This window comes from Hemibagrus wyckioides, linkage group LG18 (assembly GCF_019097595.1).
Source record: "Hemibagrus wyckioides isolate EC202008001 linkage group LG18, SWU_Hwy_1.0, whole genome shotgun sequence".
NCBI lineage: Eukaryota > Metazoa > Chordata > Actinopteri > Siluriformes > Bagridae > Hemibagrus > Hemibagrus wyckioides.
The window spans coordinates 11418427-11446182 of NC_080727.1; the positions used below are offsets into that span (position 1 = coordinate 11418427).

The 27756-nt window shown below is 41.4% G+C and overlaps 6 non-coding genes and 2 pseudogenes across 6 annotated transcripts; 5 read left to right on the forward strand and 3 right to left on the reverse strand.

Moving 5' to 3' along the window:
* The first annotated feature begins 16927 nt into the window (after positions 1–16927).
* On the forward strand, positions 16928–17040 carry LOC131369650 (U5 spliceosomal RNA). The gene has a single exon (XR_009207295.1). It is a non-coding gene; the product is annotated as a U5 spliceosomal RNA (small nuclear RNA).
* A 306-nt stretch (positions 17041–17346) lies between these two features.
* LOC131369675 (U2 spliceosomal RNA) lies at positions 17347–17541 on the forward strand. The gene has a single exon (XR_009207322.1). It is a non-coding gene; the product is annotated as a U2 spliceosomal RNA (small nuclear RNA).
* Positions 17542–17651: 110 nt separating this feature from the next.
* On the forward strand, positions 17652–17764 carry LOC131369645 (U5 spliceosomal RNA). The gene has a single exon (XR_009207291.1). It is a non-coding gene; the product is annotated as a U5 spliceosomal RNA (small nuclear RNA).
* Positions 17765–24845: 7081 nt separating this feature from the next.
* LOC131369651 (U5 spliceosomal RNA) lies at positions 24846–24960 on the reverse strand. Its single transcript, XR_009207296.1, has one exon. It is a non-coding gene; the product is annotated as a U5 spliceosomal RNA (small nuclear RNA).
* A 385-nt stretch (positions 24961–25345) lies between these two features.
* LOC131369652 (U5 spliceosomal RNA) lies at positions 25346–25460 on the reverse strand. The gene has a single exon (XR_009207297.1). It is a non-coding gene; the product is annotated as a U5 spliceosomal RNA (small nuclear RNA).
* A 251-nt stretch (positions 25461–25711) lies between these two features.
* LOC131369642 (U2 spliceosomal RNA) lies at positions 25712–25875 on the reverse strand (annotated as a pseudogene).
* A 968-nt stretch (positions 25876–26843) lies between these two features.
* LOC131369664 (U2 spliceosomal RNA) lies at positions 26844–27007 on the forward strand (annotated as a pseudogene).
* Positions 27008–27520: 513 nt separating this feature from the next.
* LOC131369654 (U5 spliceosomal RNA) lies at positions 27521–27634 on the forward strand. Its single transcript, XR_009207300.1, has one exon. It is a non-coding gene; the product is annotated as a U5 spliceosomal RNA (small nuclear RNA).
* The last annotated feature ends 122 nt before the right edge of the window (positions 27635–27756 follow it).

Below are 27756 nucleotides of genomic sequence, written 5' to 3' on the forward strand. Positions count from 1 at the left end.
TCTCCTCGTTGTGTAGTCCTTCCTTGATACAGAGATGTCTTGCTTGTGAAGAGATACATGTGCATAATTATCAGGCAAATCACATTTTCTGATCATATGGTTTTCAAGCTCCAACCCACATTAACCATGCCACACACTATCCTATCAAGGTATTACATCAGCTGAAAATATTTGTTTCACTATATAATAATAAAATAATTTTAAAAATGTGTGTGTCAGATATTTTCAGCTGATGTGGTGAGAGTGTGAGGCTTAAATTGAGACATTACATTTAATTGTGTATAATTATTAGCCAGTTTTCTTCTACAGGTCAAATGCCAAAAAAGAAATTAATATAATACCAAAAGAGCAACTGTAAAATGTGGATGCACATTCTGGATGCAGCACTCCTAGAGTTTTGTAATTAGGTGTGTTATTAACAGTAGAAACCTCAGTAGCAAAAAGACATGTTTTAAAAAAAAAAAGGTTTATTGGCAAGAATCAACAATCCTTTGGCCACTGCATCCACCATATTCTAGAACTGTAATCTTCCTGGAATCTCCAAAGTACAAGGTGTCAATCATTGTTAAGGATACTACCTACACTAAATAAAAAGTGTCTGTTTTAAGGTATTTCTGGGTCAATAAAATACCTTAAGACCGATTTTTCTGTTGTAGATTCTTAACATATCAATTTGATTCAAAGTAGGTATGTAGTGTAAGTTGTTATTATTAACAATTAAGCAGTTAAACCTTTTTGGGTTGCAAATGGATGGAGGATCTGTAATCAAAACCTTGACCTGTGTCTGAAAAGCTTCTTACAGTGGTGCAAGATACTGTCAACAAGAACTAAACTAAAATGTAAGGATAATCTGTCTTCTTTTTTCAGTTGATCAGTTGATTTAAACCCAATTGAAGGGGGTGCTGAATATTTTGCATAAATAGTGATTTTTGTTGAATTATATGTAGATGGAGGAAAATATTTCTTATAATTACACTAATATTTAAGAAAATTGTCCCAAATAACAGATCCTCTTTTATGAATAATTAGTATCATTGTTTAAAAAGATATAAAAAGAAAATTCCATAAATAGTATTTGTTTAATGTATGGCAAATGCCCATCGTGATATTTTTAAAATGTTGTTATACAAAATAGAAAAAGATATTATGTAGCTTATAGTGTCGCCACTTCAAAATATACAGACATGGGGTGACATTATTTTGACTCTCCAAAAATTATGATTAATTTAATAAATATATTAACTTTGTATGTCCATTGTTTGTGTTACATTGTATCCAAAAAGTATTGGAGCTGCAAGGCCAATTGTTTTATTCTTGCTGACAAGAACAAAGATCATATAATTATATATGATTGCATACATGAAATATTTGGATTTGAAATTAAGAGATGAATGTGAGACAATTGTTCAGAATATCAGTTTTCATTTCTTATTATATTTACTATATGAGTAAATCTGAAACACTGGCCTATATATGGCCTTTCACATTCTTTCACAATATGAAATGCCATAGGCCAGTGAAGGTTTAATTAACAAAGAGAAATAACACAGCTGTACATAAAATACTGCATAAAATTCTGTTTCCACCAAAACTGTTTGTCTGGAGTGCCAAAGGGATGATACTGAACAAATTTTAACTTTGCACAAAAGCTGCGTCATAATATTTGCTTTGTATATCAAGAGCTTAGTGAGACTGAGACTGAAGCATCACATTATAAAGTTTCTAAGAAACTGGACTGAGTAGAAGTCCTAGAAATAGTACTAGTATGCAATATTGTAATGTTGATATCTGGATATTGTAATGTGCAAAAATGCCTGGTAAAAGATTTATACTATACAGTCATTGTTCAAAATAAGATATGATAATATATGGCACCAAAACAGCTTAAAACCAGAAAATTATTGCACAGGAAAATAATGTGTGACTACTGGAGTCCGGAGAGTGTACTTTGGTTCTGGAATCAAACTTATTGTTGAGAGAATTAAGTGGCTAACAAATTTTGAGAGAAACATATTCTTACATGCTTGGGTATGTGCAAGTGCTGACACTGAACAAATTATATATATATATATATATATATATATTCAGTTTGAATTTTCCCTAAAGCATCACCACACAAAGATTATAGTTGGCAGAAAAGCATTATATCAAACAATGTCTATCAATTTAGATAATCTTTCTAAACCTTCTGATGTTTTTGTGAAATTTGACTGTGTTTACGTTAGTTAGCTAGTACTGGCATGTAACACTGGCATATTGTCATGCTCAAAAATACATACAGTAAAATAATACAACTTTTACTTACAGTTCCATGAAGCAATCAGTATTACAAAATAAAATAAAAAAATTGATGAATATTGCTTTAGAAGAGAAAATTTTTGCTTAGGAAAATAAGTGTGTGACTGAAGGGGCCAGGAGAATCTACTTTGGCTCTAGAATCAAACATTGTTGAGACAAGTAAGTGGCTAACAAATATTAGGAAAAATATTTAGCATTTTTAAGATGTACATTGACCTCCAGTTTTAACAATAATGTTAAAAACTCAAATTGGGATTCATGTATTGTTGTTCACAATACCTACATAAAAATGTAGCTGCTAGATGTTGCACATAAAATTACACAAAAATGTAAGAGTATATAAAGTAAAGGTAAGGCAAAATGCTGAAGTGGATCAATAATAATAATTTTAAAAGATAAATTTCTTATGTAAGAATGTTTTTGCTCCTGGTCCATATAATGTGTGATATGTGCCGGATATAAGATATTTGGCAAAACACACTACTGACAGTGAAAACAAGTTACTGAAATTAAAATATTGTATAGTTTACAGTTAGATCTTACTTAAAACTTATTACAAATGATTCAAAAAAGAAAAAATCTCAATTCCACTGAATCTGATGTCTCTCAAAATTCAATTAATTAATTCTTAAAATGCCTTTAAAATGATTTATTCTGCTAAAACACACGACAAGAATTTAGGAATTATTGAAAATATTTGAGAACACACTTCTTGCTCTGGGTTTGTACAGTGTGTGTGTGACTAGCTCTGATAATTGAAAAAATATATTTTGGTTCTGGAACAAAATTGATTGTTAAAACAGGTGAGTGTGTCAGGCACGCCGGACCCAACCCCTCGCCAGCGCACTCACTCTCCCAAGTACTGATTTAGTTCACCTGCACCTCATTAGTTTCTCACCTCCACTCCCCTATTTAAGAGCACTCTCTCCACTTCTTCCCTGTCTGGTCTCGTTTAGATACCGACTTCATATCGTGCTGACATTTGTTAGCATTATAGCTACCGCTATTTCCCCGTTTTGCCTGACTACTACCTTCTCCTCCACGATTGCTTCTCTTCCCAACTCCACTCACCTCTGTGCACGGCCTCATCTCCCTCCAGCTCCGGCTCACAGTCTCCTCCGAAAAGCTGAGTATTCTCCACTCTCCCTCTTTCCACCCGCTTTCAGTTCTCAATAAACATACCCCTTCCGGGGTTTAAATACTCCATTGCCTGTTCTTCTCTGGTGTTTTATGACTAAGTAAACTCCAAAAAGTTCTTGTATGTGACAGGTCTATAAAAAAAATTCTTAATGTTCAATTATTATTATTTTGTATTATATTAGATATGCTGGCCAACATTTGACTGATCTGAAATGTGCTAAAAATTTGTAAAATTCATTTGTAGAAGTTCTAGAAGAACACTAGAAGATTGTTTGGTAATGGTCATTGTTTATATGCCATTACACAATTAAATTGAGAAATGTAATCTTTGGGGAAAAATTGTGTAAGTTAATGGTAATCGTTTTAATGGAATTTATGTATAATGATGCAATGCTTAACAAGACATCACTAGAGTACCTAAATAACTTGGTTTGCACTGATTTTATAAAACTGGATACCATTTAAATGTGAGCTCAACTTTGAAAAACTGTTTATATCAAACTCTTTGAAGGGGTCGTAAACCATCAACACCCACAATCACACACATACTTAACCACTTGTGTATGGTTAATGTTTCTATTGATTAAATAGAAGTTGTACGTTTATCTCCTGAAGGTTACATAATGCAGCGTTCCCAGACCCACACACACACCCCTTAACCCATATCTTGACATACACATGCAAAGTTTCTCCTGAAAGGGTTCGTAAACCTTTATTACCCTCACAATCATATGGACAAGTATGTTTCTATTGATAAAACAGAAGTTAGAAGTTTATCTCCTGAAGGTTATGTATTCCATAGTCACCCCACACGCATACAATCCCTTACACCTTGACACACACAAGCATATGGACAAGTATGTTTCTATTGATAAAGCATAGAATTTATAAGTTTATCTCCTGAAGGTTCCATAGTCATCCCACAGACTCTCTTGGAATCAAATTAAGCACAGAATTAAGTCGTTCACTTTTTTTTCACAAATTAGGAAAAGTGTAAAAATGAAGTTAATTTTTTTAAACTGTGATGTGTGTATGGTAGCTACCCCAAATTTATAAACATTTTATTTGTGGTCACTAAAGGAGATTAACAAAAATTACCAATGGTACTGACATTAACTTCATTAGTCACACACTAGTGAAGCCTCCAACAAAAATATACTTCTGTTGCATGGACTGAATTCTATTAAGCAATCAAAGGCAGTACAAGGCAAACTTCATGTCTTGATGTTTAGTTATTGAACTTTGTCAATAACTATAACTATTAAATGGACATTACCTTCCCTCAAACCTAGATATACCATTACTCACGTCAAGACAAGAATTATCCAAGGTCTTTAGAATATTTAAGCATTTTTACAATAAATGTACTGAATACATTTAATAAAAAGATACTACATAAAGTAATAACTAGTAAAAAAAATACTACTATAAAGTAGTAATTTTTGAGTTACCATCTTTGGTACCTTTGCCAAAGACGAGCTTATATCCACCTCCAGTAGTCACACATTGTGAAATTATCTAACAAAAAACTTCTACCTCACAATGTATCAAATAAATGCTGGCTCAAATTGTACAATGAATGTTGTCCATCTGTATAATAGACATGGTTACTTATCTAAAATAATACACCTGATAGTGCTGTGAGCTTTATTGCTTTCCCAAATAATAGCTTGTGTGTGTTAGTCACACACTCTTATACAGCCACACAAAAACATGCAGGCTACTAAGTTACATACACTAGTTTGATGTTTTTATCCATTCAACTGCTTTAAACTGGTCAGCATCATGGAAAACTGGAATACACCCTGGATGGGATGTCAGGTCATCCACAACAGGACATCATGCACAAACACCATTTCTCTAACAATAACCCAAGGCCAATAGTAATGCTACACTTCAGTGTTTTCAAAAGATTGACCTTGAATAGCTGTTAGCTATTAATTTTTTTGGTTTTGTTTTATTTACTAATTAGTTATCCAGAAAGTAGATTATTCTGACTGAATAGCCAGCATTTTTCACCAAAAGATATATTCTTATTGCATCATACTAGATGTGTCAGTACCATTGGTAATTTATTTTGTTAATCTCCTTTAGTGACCACAAATAAAATGTTATAAATTTGGGGTAGCTACCATACACACATCACAGTTTAAAAAAATTAACTTCATTTTTACACTTTTCCTAATTTGTGAAAAAAAAGTGAACGACTTAATTCTGTGCTTAATTTGATTCCAAGAGAGTCTGTGGGATGACTATGTAACCTTCAGGAGATAAACTTATAAATTCTATGCTTTATCAATAGAAACATACTTGTCCATATGCTTGTGTGTGTGGGTCTGGGAACGCTGCATTATGTAACCTTCAGGAGATAAACGTACAACTTCTATTTAATCAATAGAAACATTAACCATACACAAGTGGTTAAGTATGTGTGTGATTGTGGGTGTTGATGGTTTACGACCCCTTCAAAGAGTTTGATATAAACAGTTTTTCAAAGTTGAGCTCACATTTAAATGGTATTCAGTTTTATAAAATCAGTGCAAACCAAGTTATTTAGGTACTCTAGTGATGTCTTGTTAAGCATTGCATCATTATACATAAATTCCATTAAAACGATTACCATTAACTTACACAATTTTTCCCCAAAGATTACATTTCTCAATTTAATTGTGTAATGGCATATAAACAATGACCATTACCAAACAATCTTCTAGTGTTCTTCTAGAACTTCTACAAATGAATTTTACAAATTTTTAGCACATTTCAGATCAGTCAAATGTTGGCCAGCATATCTAATATAATACAAAATAATAATAATTGAACATTAAGAATTTTTTTTATAGACCTGTCACATACAAGAACTTTTTGGAGTTTACTTAGTCATAAAACACCAGAGAAGAACAGGCAATGGAGTATTTAAACCCCGGAAGGGGTATGTTTATTGAGAACTGAAAGCGGGTGGAAAGAGGGAGAGTGGAGAATACTCAGCTTTTCGGAGGAGACTGTGAGCCGGAGCTGGAGGCCGTGCACAGAGGTGAGTGGAGTTGGGAAGAGAAGCAATCGTGGAGGAGAAGGTAGTAGTCAGGCAAAACGGGGAAATAGCGGTAGCTATAATGCTAACAAATGTCAGCACGATATGAAGTCAGTATCTAAACGAGACCAGACAGGGAAGAAGTGGAGAGAGTGCTCTTAAATAGGGGAGTGGAGGTGAGAAACTAATGAGGTGCAGGTGAACTAAATCAGTACTTGGGAGAGTGAGTGCGCTGGCGAGGGGTTGGGTCCGGCGTGCCTGACACACTCACCTGTTTTAACAATCAATTTTGTTCCAGAACCAAAATATATTTTTTCAATTATCAGAGCTAGTCACACACACACTGTACAAACCCAGAGCAAGAAGTGTGTTCTCAAATATTTTCAATAATTCCTAAATTCTTGTCGTGTGTTTTAGCAGAATAAATCATTTTAAAGGCATTTTAAGAATTAATTAATTGAATTTTGAGAGACATCAGATTCAGTGGAATTGAGATTTTTTCTTTTTTGAATCATTTGTAATAAGTTTTAAGTAAGATCTAACTGTAAACTATACAATATTTTAATTTCAGTAACTTGTTTTCACTGTCAGTAGTGTGTTTTGCCAAATATCTTATATCCGGCACATATCACACATTATATGGACCAGGAGCAAAAACATTCTTACATAAGAAATTTATCTTTTAAAATTATTATTGATCCACTTCAGCATTTTGCCTTACCTTTACTTTATATACTCTTACATTTTTGTGTAATTTTATGTGCAACATCTAGCAGCTACATTTTTATGTAGGTATTGTGAACAACAATACATGAATCCCAATTTGAGTTTTTAACATTATTGTTAAAACTGGAGGTCAATGTACATCTTAAAAATGCTAAATATTTTTCCTAATATTTGTTAGCCACTTACTTGTCTCAACAATGTTTGATTCTAGAGCCAAAGTAGATTCTCCTGGCCCCTTCAGTCACACACTTATTTTCCTAAGCAAAAATTTTCTCTTCTAAAGCAATATTCATCAATTTTTTTATTTTATTTTGTAATACTGATTGCTTCATGGAACTGTAAGTAAAAGTTGTATTATTTTACTGTATGTATTTTTGAGCATGACAATATGCCAGTGTTACATGCCAGTACTAGCTAACTAACGTAAACACAGTCAAATTTCAAAAACATCAGAAGGTTTAGAAAGATTATCTAAATTGATAGACATTGTTTGATATAATGCTTTTCTGCCAACTATAATCTTTGTGTGGTGATGCTTTAGGGAAAATTCAAACTGAATATATATATATATATAATTTGTTCAGTGTCAGCACTTGCACATACCCAAGCATGTAAGAATATGTTTCTCTCAAAATTTGTTAGCCACTTAATTCTCTCAACAATAAGTTTGATTCCAGAACCAAAGTACACTCTCCGGACTCCAGTAGTCACACATTATTTTCCTGTGCAATAATTTTCTGGTTTTAAGCTGTTTTGGTGCCATATATTATCATATCTTATTTTGAACAATGACTGTATAGTATAAATCTTTTACCAGGCATTTTTGCACATTACAATATCCAGATATCAACATTACAATATTGGGTACTAGTACTATTTCTAGGACTTCTACTCAGTCCAGTTTCTTAGAAATTTTATAATGTGATGCTTCAGTCTCAGTCTCACTAAGCTCTTGATATACAAAGCAAATATTATGTTTAATATTTTTGTTTAATATGTTTAATAATATTTAGCTTTTGTGCAAAGTTAAAATTTGTTAACTACTAATGTCAGTAACTTACTTGTATTTACTGTCAGCACTATGCCAGTGCCAAAGATGATCTTATTTCCAGCTCCAACATTCACACATTATAAGAACATGCAGCAAAAACTTTTTTAAATAAGAACTGAATTTTAGTAGTAATTATTGTTCCACTTCAGCAGTTTACCTTACTTTATCATGATATATATATATATATATATATATATATATATATATATATATATATATATATATATATAAATTTTATGTATTTTAAGATTTGCATTACAAAGATTAGCTTTACAGTTTTAAAAAAAACTTTTCATAATGTACATAAAAGGCTTACTTGTTTCAACAACTAACTGGATTCCAGAGCTAAAATAAATTCTCCTGTCTGAATTAGTCACACACTTAACCAAACCCTGCATAATAAAAAAAACATATTGACCTTGAATAGATGTTAGCTATTAATCTTTTGGTTTGGTTTTGTTTTCTAATTATTGTTATCCAGAAAGTAGATTATTCTGACTGAATATCCAGCATTTTTCACCAAAAGACATATATTTTCTTATTGCATCATACAGTTTATATCGTACTAGATTTAATTTATGTCAGTACCATTGGTAATTGTTATTTTGTTAATCTCCTTTAGTGACCACATAAATAAAATGTTATAAATTTTGGGTAGGGTCCCGATAGCTTGAAAAGCGTTACGTCTACTGATCCTACATTGAAATAAAACCGACTGTGCAGTCTTCTGATAATGTCCAGTATTGAACATTTTCGCATTCTAAGATGTCTGAAAATCTACCCGTAGTAGATTTCTGTTTTTTAGGTGCATCAGGACAAGTAGCCATAGTTGCGCTCAATGAATCTACAATATTCTGTATGTGGAAACATAAAGTATTTCAAGGGGAGAAAATGGGTGTGTCACGTACAGAGGGTTTGTGCACGTGTGTGTGTATGTGTGTGTCAGCTTTCATCACTTTTCATCGAACAGGCTTGTCAGAAAAAGTTCATATTCTTTATCACTTCTTGTGGAAATTTTAACAAGTAACAGAGACGAACAAGTAACCCTTTAGGAACTCTGCTGTGTGTGTGTGGAGAGGTAGATATTAACCAGGTGGCTGTCAGTACCAGGAGCATCTCTGGAATCTGGAATTAGGTGGTAAGATTTAAATTTATTTAAACTCTCGCTCTTTCCATCTTGAGACTATCGGCTTCAGGTAGGCAGAATTTAACCCTTGTATGCTGTTCGGGTCTGTGGGACCCGTTTTCATTTTTTATCAAAAGAAAAATGATATGATTAATTATTTTTTCAAACTCAGACTCATTGGCCTTGGGTCATTTTCTGTGAAGAACATATATCAGAAACATATATCATTTTCAATGACCACACACTGTACACCCCCCCTACACATATATATATTACATACGGGATGTTTGGGTCCACTGGACCCTGGGCTAATAAAAGTGTGGAAATTGTAGGTCCTGTGTACCTACACTGTCCTCCTCCTGTCTGGGCCTGCTGTTTCTATGTGTGTGTGTGTGTGTGTGTGTGTGCGTGCGCGTGCGCCTAATGTCATCAGTGATGAGCAGCTGATGCTATTTTGGGGCCATTGCCCCTTTTAGGCAGTATATACCATCTAAACCTGCAAAATATGGTATAAAGATCTGGGCTGCCTGTGATGCCACTTCCTCATATTCTTGGAACTTCAACAAGTCTACACAGGGAAACCTGATGGAGAAGCTGCTGAGAAGAGTCAAGGAATGAGAGTTGTCCTGGACATGATTCAGTGGACACAACATTACATGCGACAATTTTTTACCTCGCACAAACTGGCCAGGAGCATCAAAAACCAGAGATCATCATGGATTATAATGCCGCAAAAGGGAGGGATGGACAACATGGACAAGCTGGTGACTGCCTACAGCTGCAAAAGGAGGACCTTATGCTGGCCGGTGGTGATATTCTTTGACATATTGGACATCTCAGCGTACAACGGCTTTGTCAACTGGATGGCGCTGAACCCAGAGTGGAACAGATGGAAGCTCCAGAGGAGATGCCTCTTTTTTGAGGAACTGGGAAAGGCACTGGTGAGACCACAAATCCAGAGCAGACAACATGTTCCAAGAACCCCAGCGTCTGCAGCCATCATAAGGAGGATTCAGGAGAAGAATGCTGGTGCCCCATCCACCCAATCTACAGAACCACCATCATCAGAGCCTGAAGTGTGTGTGTGATGCTGCTGACACACATGCCTTGCAATAGTGAGGTGTAAGTGTTAGGTGTTCCTGATTTTCTCAGCATTCTAGGTTGCAGTCAGCAAACAACAAGAAGAAGCGTTGTGAAGTGTGTGGACCCAAGATGGACAGAAAAACACAATATGCATGCATCAAGTGCAAAAAGTGTATATGCAACACACACATTAAAACTCTGCCCCTCGTGTGTTGTATAGGCTGGTATGAAAAGGCAATGTATTCAATGGGGCTGATGTGTTGTCTAGACTGACATGGTTACTGTATTTGTTCAGCTAATGTTGTGTTAACTGACCTGAATGGGTTAAATTTCTATGAACTTCAAATAAATAAGAATCAATAGTTATGAAAAACGTTGCTTCATTTGTAAATTTGATGAACTGTTTTGTCATATCTTGATTATAATTGATATTCCTTTTTTTATTACATTTTATTAAAAAGTGAAAATAAAAACAAGCAGCAATGTATTTCATTTATGTGTTCTAACAAATGGAAAGGGCAAATATTAACCATATATGTTGTTTATATTGCTTGTAATTGGGATAAAGTAAACATCTGTTGAGTATTTTAACATAAAATTGTTTGATTGTGTTGAATTAAAGACCCAAAAAATTCAGAGGGTCCACCAGACCCACGAACATTGGCTGAGTAACAAAAATATGAACACCATACAAGGGTTAAGCTTGGATTCTGGCCAACGCTTCTTGGAACCAGTAAAGTTACATGAATAGTTCTGGGAACTAACTATATACTATGGTATTGACGTTATAACTACCTTCAGCTGACTTTGAGGAAAGCCGTCGCTGGTGCTGACGAGCACAGCTGAGTTACCTGTGCAGGTTAAATCAGGCTAAAAGAGGTAAATTAGGCGTTTGTCTGTTGATCGATTGTTGAGAGAATACAGGAACCCTCACCGACCATGGCCATGGGAAAAAGAGACGAGAAGTAGACTGGGTTGCGTATAATATGTGGGCAACTGAAGCACAAACAAATGTGCAAACTAACTTTCAATCTTCCTCTCTTCAGTGTACTAAATCTCTTGTAGCCCAGACCTGGACATCTGCCCTCACAGACCACCACCTCAGAGAAACAGACAACCACTCCAACCATTCGCATCCGTACCCCAACCATCCACAGCAGCCGAGCGGGACCCTCCTCCCTGTTATACGGGACCTGGAGCCTCTACGCCTTACTGCCCTGTGTGCTTTCACACCAGTAGCCAAAAGCAAAAGGCGATTCTGAAGGAAACGATACCAGATGATGCAATTTCCAGCACATTCGATGGACATGACTAAAATCTCTATGTGCAGACAAGAAGATAACGAAACAGTCTCCAGATATCTTGCACGATTAACAGAAATGCATGATGCTCACAGTGGCCTCGAGCGCCCAGCGGACTTGGCCGCAGCGGATATTACACCCTATGGGGCACACTTCGGAAATAGTTTCATGAATGGATTAAATGAGGACATTGCAAGAAAAGTCAAACAAACGTGTATTACTTGGGACACTAGAAAGTTATCTCTGATCGAACAACATGCTGTGCACACAGAAAAGTTGTGGAATGCTAAAAAACAAAAAGGGGAAAGAAAAAAGAACAGAAATGAAACACCGTCTCACTATGGTTCAGTTATCTGAGGCTCAAGGAGATTTTTACAGGGGGAGGGGCCATGGCAGAGGTCGAGGATGGGGCAAGCCAGACTGGATGTTTCCTTTGTGGAAAAACAGACCACTGGATACGAGACTGTCCGGAGAGACTTTGCGGGGGAGAAGCAAACACAGAAGCATAAGGTTTGGTTGGGTGAGGGACAGGTGAGCAGCCAGGGAAGGGTAAGTCTGATCTTTTTGTGCAATGAAGAAAAGCTTAAGCTAACCGTTCCATTTCTACCTGTCACTAATCCAATGTCTAGTAAAGAATCAGAGATTGCTATTTCACCTATGAATGAAACTTATGCTAAATAAATATCACTCTCTGTGTACTACAGGAGCATCGGGGATGTCAGTAATTGAGACATTCTCTGTGCCCTTAAAATGTGATATAGTAACTACACAGAAAAAATTTGAATTCTCTTTTTTAATTTCTGAGTGTTGCCCAATAAATCTGTTGGGTTGAGATTTGATATGCAAACTAAATTTAAATCTGATCAGCACATCACTAGACCTTAGGATAGAATGGGGAGATAACTCCTGCTTTGTAAAATATTATCCCAGACCCCTGCTCTATGTGTGGAAAATGAGTAATTCCTCTCTCACTGATGTCACACACTCTCTAGTAGAGAAAGCGAAATCTCTCACCTCCTTTTCTCACACAGACTACATGATACCGAAAGCGTGGCACTGTAGGCACACATACACAGGCACGAACCACATGAAAGTTATGAGAAAGAATGGTACAGGAAGACATATTGACATATTGATGTTGAAGCGTGTGATATGGAGTGAACACAGATGTGCTGTAGAGGTAGATTTATCTCAGGTTTCAGTTCGAGCTGGTCATCCACACCCATTCCAAATGAATCATGGATCTCCACATCTCTCTCTAGCGAAATCCGTCAATGATGACTGGGAATCTTTGGGAGAATGGATGTTATAGGCTACTCAAAGTCATGAGTGGGAACCAACTGAGCAGCCAGCTGTTCTTTACAGCCCAAAATTAAATGCATATAGCACAGCACTTAATTGGCTGCCTAGAGCTGAGAGAGGCATGGTGACCCTTCCTGGGACAGATCCCAACCCATGGTACAAAACTGACTTGGCCCTACCCAGATTGGAACTTTCAGATGTACGACTACGAAAAGTGCCCAAGGAAAATATGATGGTCTGATTAAAAATTGCCCTCCAATGATCATTACACCAAAATCAGATTATAGGCCAAAGAGCGCTCAATACCCCCTAAAACCAGAAGCTATAGCAGGAATAACACTGGTGTTTAATTCTCTATGAAAACCTGGAGTTATAGTGCCATGTGAGATATCTCCTGTGCGAACACCACTCTTCCCAGTAAGGAAAATAAGAGCTCCAGGGGAGCCGGAGGAGTGGAGATTCGTACAAGATTTGAAAGTGGTCAATGATGCTGTGATGCACCTAATGTTCCCAACCCATACACTATCTTGTCCCAAATTCCAGTTGACAGTGCATGGTTTTCTGTTGTCTATATAGCTAACGCATTCTTTAACATACCCATAGATCCAGATTGTCAATTTTGGTTTGCGTTTTCCTTTAATGGAAAAGCCTATACTTTCACACGCTTATGTCAGGGCTATTGTGAGTCACTTACAATCTATAATGAAGCAGTAAAGCACAGTTTAGATACACTGCAGCTAACTGAGAAATCTGTGTTGCTTCAGTATGTAGATGACATTCTTTTGGCCACACCGACTAAAGAGCTGTAACGAAATTAGCTCAAAATTTAAATATTTAAGTGTAATTATAATTAATTATAAATATTCAAATGGGGGTTTTAGAACTAACTGTCAGAGAATCAGTAACACAATTATTTGATTTGTTCGTCCACCGAACAGGCAGTATAATTGTTTATTAATTCCAGGAAAAGTTATCTTCCTGGCCAAGAAAGAATAACTACTTTATAAAGTACTAGCTGTAATTTAGCACGTAGCAAGGTCAATATTCAGGGACCCCGAAATTGTGAGCAAAGCACAGGGACAATCACTCGTGAATAAAATGCATTTAATGACACAGAAACACACAACACATACTAACTACGACACACATTCATAAAAGACAGAATAAGGCCTATAGAGAGAGGATAAGGAGGCAAAGAGAGATAGAGAGTAAGGAAGGGAATACGGAGGAAAATCAGAACGAGAGAGAGAGAGAGAGAGAGAGAGAGAGAAGGAACTAGAGAAGAGATCAAATATGGCAAGTTTCAGATCGAGTTTTGGTTACCACGTGTGAGAATCGTCAGGGTAATTAGGATTCGCCTTAATAAAGGGGCTTCAGCTTAAAATTGCGGATCTAAAATAATTAGTAACTTTTACTTGCATTGGTTCGTTGATAAGAGTCCTGATGTAGTGGATCAAGGAGGTTCGGAGATTCGAAGTCCTCAGAGCAAGCACGAGATTCCGCTGGAGACGAAAAAGGTTTCGGTGGCGCAAACAAAAGTTCTTCGACTGAAGATGCCGGCAAAGTCTCGGAAGAAAGTGGAAGTATTGTCCCGGAGAAAGATCGGAGTCGAGTCGGGCGACGATAGAAGAGGTCGTGCCGGGAAGAAAAGGCGCACATACAGTTTCTTTGTCTCCGCTAGGTCACTCATTTGCATACTTTATAGTGAAGTCGGGGAATGGATAAAGTTTCAATTAAAGTATAGTAGGCTCATGTTATGTACTTGAATGACCATATGGCATACACTATTGCTTATAAAAGTAAAAGAGGATCATTTTGATAGTAGACTGGAAAGAGACAGTATGAGAGGAGAGGAAACTGGGTATAGGCAATTAAACATATAATCTTATCTTATAAAACATGTTCTGTTTCATGCAAAACACAGAACAACAGGTCATGAGTGGTAATACAACAATAAAAATATAAAGGCAAAAGGGGAATACATATATACAGGTGTGTTAGGCATGGGTCAGGTAGGGTTTTACTATTGTTTTATTGAAACTTGAATAAAGGAACTCTCCTTATGTGTGTACGTGTGGGGGTCAGGATGAGCGTTTCCAGCCGCTTTGGGTGTGTGTGTGGGGGGGGGGGGGGGGGGGGGGGGGGTTTGGTTAATTGAGTTTTTGAGAAGGATGCAACTGACCCCATGAGCAAGTGAGCCGACCTGGAAACGCTACAGAGCAGTGTGAAAAGGCACGATTAAATTGCTCTGCCACCTCGCTAAAGAAGGACATAAAGCAAGCCTGTCAAAACTGCAATTTGTACAACAAGAAGTGAAGTTCCTAGGACATTTAATTTCTGCAGAAGGTAAAACACTCGAGACGAGTGGAAGCAATACAGAAAATTCCCAGACGGGTTACTAACAGTTAATATCATTCTTGGGTATGTGTTCATACTTTTGTATGTTCATACCCAATTATGCTGTGTTAGAGGCACCGCTGAGCACTATTGCTCACGGACAAGGCTTGCAAGCACACAGCAAAGTGATGTGGACTGAGACTGCAAATGCTGCGTTTGAACGCCTGAAACAAACATTGCAGACGACACCCACATTGGGCATTCCTGACCCGATGAGTCCATTTACACAGACTGTGGACGAAAAATGACATCTGTTTTACTTCAAGAGCACGGGGGTAGGCTGTGACCAGTGGCTTACTTCTCAGCAATGCTAGATCCGGTAGCAGCAGGACTTCCTATGTGTCTTAGAGCAGTGGCTGCAGCAGAGAAAGCTGTCAGTGCCTCACGAGACATCATAGGCTACAGTGAATTAACTTTGTTGGTACCACATGCAGTGTTGCAACTGCTTTTGGAACAAAAGACAGCACACATGATGGTCGCTCAATGGTTGAGATATAACACTGCATTCTTAGGAATGCCGAATGTCACAGTTAAATGGTGCACAACTTGTAACCCTGCCACTCTTCTTCCCACAGAGCTGGATGGAGAGCCTCATGATTGTGTGAGTGTGATCAAGGAAGTTTGTAGTCAAAGACCTGATTTACCAGAGATACCGCTGATCAACCCTGATCTGGAACTATTTGTGGATGGATCAGCTTACTGCCCTCATAGAGGCCTGCAAATAGGCAGAGGGTAAGACTGTGAATATTTACAGTGATAGCAGGTACACCTTTGGTGTCACGCATGATTTTGGAACATTATGGAAGCATAAGGGGTTTTTGACCTCAGGCAAGATTATCGCGCACCATGGCCTGATAGCTGACCTCCTGGATGCAATCCTACTTCCAAATGCTATTGCAGTATGTAAATGTGAAGCGCTTACGCATTGTAATGATCCTATTTCCACAGGTAATGCCAAAGCTGATGCAGTGGCGAAAGCAGCAGCAAAACAACTGGAACAGAAACAAAATACAAATATCATGACTATATTGTCTGCTCCTACTCAAAATCTCACTGAATTACAGGGATTATGGGTGATTGTGAGGAGAAACAAAGCTGGAGGCAGTTGGGACGTGTCCAAAAACAAGGTGTTTGGTATGGGCCCACAGGAAAACCATGTTTACAGAAGAAACTGAGGGATAGTAAGAGAATTAAGGAAACACTGGCATGTTATAGGCTTTACTAACTACTCCCAAAAAATTTTGTGAACGCTGTGTCATATGTAAAACAAACAACAAAGATGAACAAGTAACCGTTTAGGAACTCTGCTGTCTGTGTGTGTGTGTGTGTGTGTGTGTGTGTGGAGAGGAAGATTATCCAGGTGGCTATCAGTACCAGGAGCGACTCTGCTCGTGGGATGTGGGCCTTACCCTCACCGGGCATTGTGTTTCTCCGACTAGGGCTTCTCGGTGCTGCTCCCTTTTTCTTCTTTATAGCTCTGGTTTTTCTTCAATCACGCATAAATCGCTCGCCTTTTACTAAAGGTTTCCATGGAGAGGAACATCAATGAGTTTGATGTATTTTTGTGAGCTTTGCTTTGGCAACCTGTGTATGCTTCAATGTTAAATGGGTAGTTTCCAGGAGTTGGGTCTTATTTGGTCATGTGACTTTATGCATGCCTGTATAGGTGTGGCCTGAGGCTGACCGTTAAGCAGAGGAGATAAAAGTTTATTGCTTCTTGGCCTTTTGGCTAAGATCAAGTGTTTTCTGGTCTGGTTTTGGGCTTTGACTGGGTTTGAGAAGGAGAATAGATGGAATGGGGTTTGTGTAGGATCGCTTCTCAGGCGTATTAGCCTGGATCTATTGTGTTCACTGGTCTGGCTTTTTGGTGTTGGTCTGGGTTCACGTTACAATCCTTATTCTGACCTTGAGAAGGCAAATGGTTAGGTATGGATATGGGTAGGATTTGGATTGAAAAAAAAAACTGTTCTTATCAGTTAAATATCTGATACGACCTCTATATTAAACAGATTTTTAGAGCTGGGAGCTACGTCCGCTCCACGGATCGGCTTGGTATTGCAGTACTTCCAGGCTTGGTGCACCGTTTTCTGATGTAAAATGAAGGAGAAACATTTACTGACTGACTTACTTACTTACTTATCAAATTATGTCTGCATTCAACCCACCCTGCATTCAATTTTTTTTTTTTTTTTTTTATAACCCAGGTTTCTCTTCAGTCATGCATAAATCTTTCGCCTTGTACTAAAGATTTCCGTGAAGAGGAACATCTGAGTTTCATGTATTTTTGTGAGCTTTGCTCTTGTAAAGCTGTGTATGCTTCAACGTTAAATGGGATTTTTAGCGTTGTAAAGTAAACAATCACATTTCATATCATAGTTTACATCAAACGTGTTAAAAAAGTCAAAGAAAAGTGCCCCATTCTGAGCGCTGAGACTTGCAGAATCGCATTTTCAGCGCCAGAGAAGCACAATGCAGAGAGCACACTATGCCGAGGCAGGAAACAAGCCTGTTCGATGAAAAATGATGAAAGTTGACTTTGTTAAGTGAATTTTCATGGAATATCACTCTTTCCATGTTTTTTATGAATTTTTGCACTTTGATGAAAAAAATCATATTTCATATCAAAATGCATATTTTTATCATTTTCCCATGTTTCTTATGAATTTGAACATTTTAAAGTAAACAATGACATTTCATATCATAGTTGACCCCAGTCGTGTGAAAAAAGTCAAAGAAAAGTGCCCCATTCGCTGTAAACATGCGTTTGTCTGAAAAACCGCTTTCCCTTGCTCGTAGAGCGCTGAGACTTGCGGAATCGCATTTTCAGCGCCAGAGAAGCACAATGCAGAGAGCACACTGCACCGAGGCAGGAAACGAGCCTGTTCGATGAAAAATAATGAAAGTTGACTTTAAGTGAATTTTCATGGAAAATCACTGTTTCCATGTTACTTATGAATTTTTGCACTTTGATGAAAAAAATCATATTACATATGAAAATTCATATTTTTTATCACTTTCCCATGTTTCTTATGAATTTTAACATTTTAAAGTAAACAATCACATTTTATGTCATAGTTGACCCGACTCGTGTGAAAAAAGTCAAAGAAAAGTGCCCCATTCTGAGCGCTGAGACTTGCGGAATCGCATTTTCAGGGCCAGAGAAGCACAATGCGGAGAGCACACTGCACGGTGGCAGGAAACGAGTCTGTTCGATGAAAAATAATGAAAGTTGACTTTAAGTGAATTTTCATGGAATATCACTGTTCCATGTTTTAGTGAATTTTTGCACTTTGATGAAAAAAATCATATTACATATGAAAATTCATATTTTTTATCACTTTCCCATGTTTCTTATGAATTTGAACATTTTAAAGTAAACAATCACATTTCATATCATTGTTGACCCCAATCGTGTGAAAAAAGTCAAAAAAGTGCCCCATTCAGCTGTAAACATGCGTTTGTCTGAAAAACCGCTTTCCCTTGCTTGTAGAGCGCTGAGACTTGCGGAATCGTATTGTCAGCGCCACAGAAACACAATGCAGAGAGCACACTGCGCCGAGGCAGGAAACGAGCCAGGTCGATGAAAAATGATGTCTATGCTCCTTCTCGAACCCAGTCAAACACCAAAACCAGACCAGAGAACACTTGATCTTAGCCAAAAGGCCAAGAAGCAGTAAACTTTTATCTCTTCTGCTTAAAGGACAGCCTCAGGCCACACATATACCGGCATGCATAAAGTCACATAAGCAAATAACACCCAGCTCCAGGAAACAACCCATTTAACATTGAAACATACACAGCTTTAACAGAGCAAAGCACAGAAAACTACATCAAACTCATTGATATTTCTCTGCATGGAAATCTTTAACAAAAGGCAAAAGATTTATTTATTTATTTATTTTATTAGAACCGGTTCCACACAATAATAAACGATACATCAAATCCAGCAAAACAAAACCAGTCCGTCCCTCTTAAATCCCACCCACTTACCACACATCAATATAAAACCCAAAACAATCAGACCCACAGTCACATTTCTTGTCATAACACAAACCACCTTACACAAAAATTAAATTCACAAAGAAAATTATCACAAATATGTCAGGAGACCAAAACATTCAAATCCAACAGAATACAGAAATTTAAACGATCCCACCCCCATCACCTCACCGGTCTGGCCACCATGGGGACCCCAGTACCGTGGTTCCCGAAAAGCCTCCCCCCTCCAAAACTCCCAGTCCTACCCTCACAAAACCCTCCCCCCCTTGCTCCTCACCTTGCACCTTACGGAGCTTGGCCCTGAATAACCGGAATAGATGTGCCTGACTGACGCGTCGGGACAGGCTCCGAATGCCCTCGCACCTCGCGCCCCAAAGAATGCGCTTTGCCACCGAGACGGCCTGCCACAGAGGCCTTGCCATCCCCGGCCCCATGTGCCCCAATCCGCTGCCATACAGCACAAGATCGCGGCCTATCGCTGCCCCCTCTTCAGCGGGCAACCACTCCGACACGTGTCTCCAGAAGCGGGCCGCGATGGGACATGACCACAATGCATGGTCAATGGTCTCCTCGCCCCCGCACCCATTTGGACACAGGGGCGTCCGAGTTGAGCCGTGCCTATAGAGCCTCTACCTCACAGGGAGGCGCCCCAGCGCCCCCAACCAGTGCAGATCCTTGCTGGCCCCATCTAGCCACTTCGGCTGAATCCTCGCCCAATCTACACCCGGCATGCAGGGCAGTGCCTCGCTCATGTGTTCTGCGCAGCAATCCCTCCACTTCTTATACAGCCTACGGTGTTCCAGGACGAGACTGTCCACCAGGCACCACGGCTGGTCCCGGACGAACTCGACCGCCTTTTGGTAATGCCATGGGCGGTCGACCGACCACGGTGCCGTGCCTCTCCAGGGAATCACCGTTCGCAAAGTGAAACCCAGCCAAAACTTTGCAAACAGGGGCGATATATGTCCCTCCGACCCCCTGGTCAATCTCGCCGCAAAGGACATGAACAAGGCCATGGTCTTGAGGGGGGCACAAATCACACCTCTCCCCCCTTTCTCTCGATCCCTATACATTTGTACGCGGATGACCTGCTCTTTCCTCCCTCCCCAAATGAACGTAAACACAAGGCGCTCTAGGCGCCGTCCTGTCACAAAGGGGACAGGGAAGACATAGGCAAGATGGTTCAATCTTGCCAACAGGTCGGCATTGACCGCAAGCACCCTCCCCGAAAGAGAGAGATCCCTCCGGTTCCAGCTTTCAGCCCTCGCCTGTACATTCCTGAGGGCAATGTCCCAGTTCTTCTGGGCGCTGTCCTCCCTCCAGAAGACGATGCCCAGAATCCTGAGCCCATCCTGGCAAAGAGAGAAACCCCCCGGGACCTCAGCCCTTCCAGCCCACGTCCCAGCATAAAGTACGGAGGACTTCCCGCGGTTAACTCGGGCACCAGTAGCATCTGAGAACGCCTCGGTCACCCGCTCCACTGCACGGAAGTCTTCATCTCGGCCAAGGAACAGCGTAGTGTCGTCGGCATACGCCGACACCTTGGCCCTAACCCCGTTCGCGCCCGGGATATGAAGTCCCTGAAAATCCGGATCTCTTCTCAGCCTCTCCACCAGAGGCTCTAGGAACAGCACATAGAGCATCGGCGAGAGCGGGCACCCCTGCCTGACCCCCCCTTTCTGCTCGATCAACTCGGAAAGATGTCCATTAATGGTGACACGGCTCACTGCCCCGGTATAAAGCAGTCGCACCATGGCCGTGAAAACCGGACCAAAGCCCATTTGTTCCAGGAGCGCAAACAGAAACGCGTGCGACACACGATCGAAGGCCTTCTCCTGGTCCAAATTCAGCAAAGCCAACGGTACCTGGCGTTGCGGCGCCCATGCCAAAGCATCTCTGACCAGCACCAGGTTCATACCACACGTCCGTCCGGGCACCCCACAAGTCTGGTCAGGGTGCACCACCGTGGCCATCACCCTTCTGAGGCGTAGGGCCAGTAACTTGGCAATGATCTTATAATCTGCCGTCAGCAACGTGATCGGCCGCCAGTTTGCCAAGTCCGCCCTGTCACCCTTCTTGTGTAGGAGGGCGATATGCCCGACTCTTGCTGACTGTGGAAGGAGCCCAGCCCCAAACGCCTCCCTGTAAACGGCCACCAGATCTGGGCCCACGAGGGGCCAAAAGGTCCGGTACCACTCCACAGGGAGACCGTCCCCTCCAGGAGCCACGCCTGTTTTCAGAGAGAGCATAGCACTCTCCACCTCCTCTAGAGACACCTGCTCTTCCAACTCCACTACGCTTTCCCCAGGCAGTCTATCTGCCACAGAGTCCAGAAACCCGGCTGCCAGTTCACCGCTCGATCCCCTTCGTTGGAAGAGGTCACAGTAGAAGGCACTAGCGCAGCCCAACATGTCCTCGGGCACAGTCAGTACCCGGGTACCATCACTCAAACCCTCTATATAAGACCCTCGCTGCCGGCTTCTGACACTATTAAAAAAGAAGCGTGTAGGGCGCTCATCCAACTCAAGTGCCTGCCTACCCGCCTGAACAAAGTAGTTGTGGGCCTCCGCCTCAAAGTGAGCTCGTAGGGCTTCACTGGCATCCCTGAGCCGCCCACAATCTCCATCTTTCCAAGCCGAAACAAGGACTCTTGACCACTGCCTGGCTCTTTCCACTCTCCTTCTTGCCATCTCCTGGCCCCACCAGCAGACCAGGGTGGCAACTCTCTTTTTCAGGTCCTCCCACCACTCACGCTGTGTGTCGTACAGCACCCGCAACCCTCGCCAACCTGTGTATAGATGGCGAAAAATCTCAACAAAGGCAGGGTCCTGCAAGATGGAACAGTTCAATCTCCAACAACCTCGTCCCCTTTGACAACCCTCAACTTCGATGCTGCCGAGCACCATGCAGTGGTCGGAGGCCCAAAAGGGCCTCAGAAAGCATTTCGGCACCTTCACCCTCTCCGGCACAAACAGGAGGTCGAGCCTAGATGTATCACCCCGCGAGTTCCTCCATGTCCAGCCCGGGGAATGTGGATCGACCACCCTATAAACGTCAACCAGGCCTGCTCCTGACATCGTATGGGCCAGCTCCACAACCCCCCCCCCCCGACTCTACATCCACATTAAAATCCCCCCAACCAACCATACTCTATTTGTGCAGAAAAGAGGCTCCAGCAGGCGGAAGAACCCCCGCCGTTGCCCTCCCCTACACGGTGCGTACACCCCTATAGCCCTGTACTTAATCCCCCTCCACTTCCCATCTACACAGACAATCCTCCCTGGCACTACCGAAACTACATTTTCCACCTCCCACTCAAAAGATTTGAACAGCACCCCCACTCCATCTCCCCTCCCCTCACCTACACCCCAAACGGCTGGACCGAGATCCCACCCTTTCGTGAACTCAACCACCTCCCACTCCAAGCTTAAATGGACTTCCTGCAAAAATAACAGATCAAAAGAAACCGAACGCAAACTCAAAAACACGGCCGTCCTTTTGAGAGGCTGCTTGATGCCCCGCACATTAAGTGATGCTATTCTAATCATCAAAAAAAAAATTTAAAAGAATCCGAACCAGTCAACACAATCTCAAGGCACTTTCCCCAAAACCAAGCCTTTCCCAGAAAAACTTCCCTCCACCCACCCTCACCAGCCAAGCCTTCACTCCCCTCCCTCCCTCCCCCCCTCCCCACCACCCCAAAATCCACAATCCTTCTCACACCCCAACTGTTGCTCATTCCATTTTCCACTACCCATCTTATTCAATGGTATTACTATCCCCCTCCACCCCTGCCAGCCCCTGTTCTGACCCGTCTTGCCACAACTTGTGTCCACCCCTCCTCCTCCCTTGTCCCTCCATCCCACTGTAAACAATCCTCCCCCAATGTGTGTACAGCCCGCGCTCCCTCCACCTCAATCTCCCTTGTACCTATAATGTCCCCTACAGTCAGGAGGTCAAACTCCCGTCCTCTCTCCAGACGTGACCTCTTTATTCTTCTCTCCTCCGTCGCCCCCTCCGCCTCTGTGGTAACTCCAGTCCCGGAGAGTCTGCCGCCCTCCCCCATATCCTGTTCTGGATCTGATCCCACATCCTCCATGCCGTCCGAGAACTCCATTGAGGCCCAGTCTGGTTGCACCAGGGTCGAGGCCTCCGCTACTCCTTCTGTCGCCTCCGCCCAACTTCCAAACAGCGCGGCATCCAGCCCCAGACTGGGCCTCGAAGCCTGTTCTTCCCCCGACGGTACTCCCACGGCTGGGGTTACCTGGCCGGCTGTCAGCGACTCTCCCGGGGTCAGGTCTGAAGAACCCCCTTCTGCCTGCGTCAGCTGAACCTCCTTGTTAGATGGCCCTGCTACCTCCTCGCTCACTGGCCCGCTTGATGCCGCAGGCTCTGCTGCCCCTTCGGTGAACACCGCTTCCTCCTGCTCCCCCTTTTCCCGGGCACTTAAGGACAGGAATTCCTCAGCAAAAAGACTGGCATAAGTCCCCTTTCTCGATGGGCACTGGCGATACAGGTGCTCCTCGCTGCCACACAGACTGCAGGCCTTTGGCGCACCACACTCGGCCGTGAGGTGGTCCTCCGAGCCACAGATGCAGCACCTCCATCCAGAGCAGACCTCCTTTGCATGGCCAAGGGCCCCACACTTCCAGCAGTACGACGGCTGGCCAGGATAGTGGAGGAAACCCCGGTTGGGACCGATGGAAAAATTCCCCGGAGGGTGGACCAGGCCACCCGGAGCAGCCGGGTCCATCTTCAACCTGACGAGGAACCTGCGCTTCCCGTTCCAGACGCCGAAACGCCCTCGCAGCTTCTCCCCTGCTGAGACAGAAGAGCAGTACCGTGCCAAGAAAGCTCTGATGACCTCGTCCGCCACGAAGGGGTTATAAACATGCACAGTGATGGGGACCTCATCCATGGCGAACAACGGGACCAGCCGAAGACCACGAAGCACCTCCTCCTCCCTGAGCCGCGAGCACCGGTCAAAAAAGGTAAAGCAGTCAGTGAAGGCAGCAAAAGTGATGTCCAGGAACCCAGAAGAACAAAAATCCTGCAGGCAAAGGACCTTGGAGGGAGCCAATCCGCTAAAGTCCCTGAGCAGCCGGAGCAAAATCCAATCCCAGCAAAACCGCTTCTTCACGTCCTCCGCAGCATCTCTGCAGACCTCCACCCGAACAGAATGACGAAGCCGCACCACTCGAGCCGGCTGATGTTCAGCTCCTCTCTCCATGGCTACACTTGATCTTAGCCAAAAGGCCAAGAAGCAGTAAACTTTTATCTCTTCTGCTTAAAGGACAGCCTCAGGCCACACATATACCGGCATGCATAAAGTCACATAAGCAAATAACACCCAGCTCCAGGAAACAACCCATTTAACATCAAAACATACACAGCTTTAACAGAGCGAAGCACAGAAAACTACATCAAACTCATTGATATTTCTCTGCACGGAAATCTTTAACAAAAGGCAAAAGATTTACGCGTGACTTAAGAGAAACCAGAGCTATTTAAAAAAAAATAAGCCGTGCAGCACCAGGAAACCCTTGTCGGGGAAACACAATGCTCGATGAGGGTAAGGCCGGCCCCTATTTATTTTTTTCTGTTTTTTTTTTTTTATATCTTTTCCGTCACACTCGCCCGGATGTGGGCGAGTGTGATCTTGTGGACTTTGATCTCAAAGTCAGACTAAGAAGTGCAATGTGAATACAGTCACACCTTAAAGCCAGACCAGAGAACACTTGATCTTAGCCAAAAGGCCGAGAAGCAATTAACTTTTATCTCTTCTGCTTAAAGGACAGCCTCAGGCCACACCTATACAGGCACGCATAAAGTCACACAACCAAATAAGACTCAACTCCTAGAAACTACCCATTTAATATTGAAGCATACACAGCTTTGTCAGAGCAAAGTTCATGAAAATACATCAAGCTCATTGATGTTCCTCTCCACGGAAATCTTTCATAAAGGGTGAAATATTTATGCGTTACTTAAAAGAAACCAGAGCTATGAAGAAAAAAAGGTAAGCAGCACCAGGAAACCCTTGTCGGAGAAACACAATGCTCGATGAAGGTAAGGCCGGCCCCTTGGGTTGGTTGAGTGGAGAAATGGTGGGGAAAGGTTGACGAACAACATCTGACAGTGGTGAGCAGAACGAGGCAAAGATAGGCTCGGGAACAGGGCGGGTTGAATGCAGACATAATTTGTTTAGTAAGTAAGTAAGTAAGTCAGTAATTGATTTTCCGTCATTTTACATCAGAAAATGGTGCACCAAGCCTGGAAGTACTACAATACCAGGCCGATCCGCGGAGCGGACGTAGCAAACCCTTTTTCCGTCTCCCAGCTCTAAAAATCTGTTTAATATAGAGGACATATGAGATATTAAACTGATAATAACAGATTTTTTTTCCAATCCGAATCCTACGCATATCCATAACTAACCATTCACCTTCTCAAGGCCAGACAAAGGCCAAAAAGCCAGACCAGTGAACACAATAGATCCTAGCTAAAAAGCCTGAGAAGCAATCCTACACAAACCCCATTCCATCTATTCTCCTTCTCAAACCCAGTCAAAGCCCAAAACCAGACCAGAGAACACTTGATCTTAGCCAAAAGGCCAAGAAGCAATAAACATTTATCTCCTCTGCTTAATGGACAGCCTCAGGCCACACCTATACAGGCATGCATAATGTCACATAAGCAAATAAGCTTATAACCCAACTTCTGGAAACTACCCATTTAACATTGAAACATACACAGCTTTGCCAGAGTAAAGTTCATAAAAATACATCAAACTCATTGATGCACAGAACTCTTTAGTAAACCGCAAAAGATTTAAGCATGACTTAATAGAAACCAGAGCTTTAAAGAAAAAAGGTGAGCAGCACCAGGAAACCCTTGTCGGAGAAACACAATGCTCAGTGATGGTAAGGCCGGCCCCTTTTTTTATTTCTTTCTTTTTTTTTATATCCTTTCCGTCACACTCCCCTTCTCAAAGGCAGACTAAGAAGTGCAATGTGAATACAGTCACAGCCCAAAGCCAGACCAGAGAACACTTGATCTTAGCCAAAAGGCCGAGAACCAATAAACTTTTATCTCTTCTGCTGAACGGACAGCCTCAGGCCAAACCTATACAGGCATGCATAAAGTCACGTAATGAAATAAGACCCAAGTACTGGAAACTACCCATTTAACATTGAAGCATACATAGCTTTGCCAGAGCAAAGCTCACCAAAATACATCAAACTAATTGATTTTGTGTAGGATCATTTCTCAGGCTTTTTAGCTAGGATCTATTGTGTTCACTGGTCTGGCTTCTTGGCCTTGGTCTGGGTTCACGTTACAATCTTTAGTCTGGCCTTGAGAAGGCAAATGGTTAGGTATGGATATGTGAAGGATTTGGATTGAAAAAATAAATAGGTTCTTATCAGTTTAATATCTGATACGTTCTCTATATTAATCAGATTTTTAGAGCTGGGACCCGGAAAAGGGGCTTGCTACATTCGCTCTACGGATTGGCCTGGTATTGCAGTACTTCCAGGCTTGGTGCACCATTTTCTGATGTAAAATGAAAGAGAAAAAATTACTGACTTACTTACTTACTAAACAAATTATGTCTGCATTCAACCCGCCCTGGTATCTTTGCCTTGTTCTGCTCACCACTGTCAGTTGTTGCTCGTCAACCTTTCCCCCACCCTTTTTCCACTCAACCAAACAAAGGGGCCGGCCTTCCCCTCATCGAGCATTGTATTTCTCTGACAAGGGTTTCCAGGTGCTGCGCCGATTTTTTCGTTTTTCTTTATGGTTCTGTTTTCTCTTCAGTCACTCATGAATCGTTTGCCTTTTCAACGCATTTCCGATCAGTCCCCAAAAAATGACGATCCTTCTCCCCATCGCTACCTACCCCCCACCAACACCCATATACCCTTATAATAGCAATTGGAACTAAAAAAAAAAACAGACATTCTATGAAGGAAAACAAAGACATCACACATACCCAATCGCAAAAACACACACACACAACAAAAAGACAAATTCCAAATACAAATAAATAGTAAACAGACAACAAGAGGCTGAGGGAGTACAAGCCGAAGGAAAGAAAAAATCTTTTGCCTTTTACTAAAGATTTCCGTGGAGAGGAACATCAATGACTGATGTATTGTGAGTTTTGCTCTGACAAGGCTGTGTATGCTTCAATGATAAATGGGTAATTTCCAGGAGTTGGGTCTAGATGGAATGGGGCTTGTGTAGGATCGCTTCTCAGCCTATTTCGCTAGGATCTATTGTGTTCACAGGTCTGTCTTAT